Source organism: Lipotes vexillifer, unplaced genomic scaffold (genome assembly GCF_000442215.2).
Source record: "Lipotes vexillifer unplaced genomic scaffold, Lipotes_vexillifer_v1.1 scaffold147, whole genome shotgun sequence".
In the NCBI taxonomy this organism is placed as follows: Eukaryota; Metazoa; Chordata; class Mammalia; order Artiodactyla; family Lipotidae; genus Lipotes; species Lipotes vexillifer.
In genome coordinates, this window is record NW_006778796.1 from 2,448,534 (window position 1) to 2,450,261 (window position 1,728).

A 1,728-nucleotide genomic window follows, 5' to 3' on the forward strand; every position below is an offset into this window, starting at 1 on the left:
TCTCAGAAACAAGAACACTGAAATGTATTAACCCTCACTTGCAGAAGAAGTCTTTTGCTCCTTCAAGATTGAATGGATGGAAGTGATTTTGTCCTGAAAGAATCCGGGATTTCACAGGGTTATTATCCACTAAACAACCCCCAGTTGGATCACCCTCAATAAAGCCATGACTCTGCCTGGTATAAAAAAATAAAGCCTTAAGATTTAATGCCAGGGTTTCCTGAAGTCAATGTAGTATCTTCCCCCTAAACCACATTAACAGCCCTTAACCTGACAATGCCGTGAAGAGCCTACATTTTTATGAGTTGCCTTGTGAAAATCAGAGCTAGGAGGGAAAACGAGCAGCATATATCTTAAGAATTTATTTAAAGTAAGTAAACTGGTCATGTCCTCAAATTCCTTAACACCTAAGATCTTACAGTCATCTACTTGAAATAGCCACAAATCTTAGCCTTCTACAGAGCTCTGATCATCATTTATTACTTCCAGGGTTCTCCATGCTCACTGGGCCACTACTATTCCATTGAGACAATATTTCTAGGGGAAAAAACATCATCTGTCAGATGGCTATTGAACTACTATTTTTACTATAAAAAATGTATTTATTGCAATAGTTTAAATGGTTACAGAACATTTGTTAAATCGTTTTAGGCATACATGACTCTACTTAATACTAAATAAGAAGAAAAACATAGGTGCAGCCCATTGAGGCCCTCGGGGTCTAGATTGTGTGGTATGTTAGCAACGTTCACAGAGCCAAGAAGCTGTCACCACCACGATTGCTGGTGCCAAGAGAGGCCTGAACAGACTGCTCAGTGCTGGCACTCTTCTTTCCCTGACAGTGATACTGATGATGATAAGGACACCCCTGCTGTTGCTCTGGTCCTTGTGTCAGAACAAGAAATCACAAGTAGGTTTAGTTGAAACAGTCTGTCAGTATCTTCTAGGAACCAAAGCATTGTTAGGGGATCAGAGGCAGGCTGAAGCCTACAGCTAAGAACTGTAGACACAATGCTCTATCTTCTCTAGGTACATTTCCTTCTAATAGCAAATAAGATTAATGAGAATTTGAGAAGAGATTCCCCCTTCTACCTAATCCCCCAAATTATAATTCCAATTCTACCACTAAGTTATTTCCGCAGCAAATATAAGGTCAGATAACCAGAATTTACACACGACTTTAGTGTTTATAGCCAATGAACGAAAAAAAAATTCCAACACAGAAGTAAAGAATAATTAAGGCAACAGTCAAATCTGACCCAATCTGTTATATGAGAATTGACAATATCCTGTCAAGGCAGGCATTCAGCAACAAGAAAGTTATAAATAATTTTTCAGTAATCAATCAATTACAAAATGTATTACTGAATGTTATTGATATTCTTAATTTTAATATGATACAGCTTGTAGAGCATTATGAGGATATATTTTGCTACCTGTATTCCTTTTTTAATATTGTAAATCAGACAGTAGTTTTTCACCTGTGTGATAACTACAAAATCTATTACAGGGAACACGAATCATGATATTAATAAGGTTCTGAAATTTTATTTTTAACATCAAAGCAATTTCTATGCTTTTGCAATTACTGTGTGACCTCTTAATATGTCCCAGGAAGATTTAAATAACGTATAATGATATATAAAATATATATGTATATGTGTGTGTGTGTGTGTGTGTGTATATATATATATATATATATATATATATATATATATATATATATAA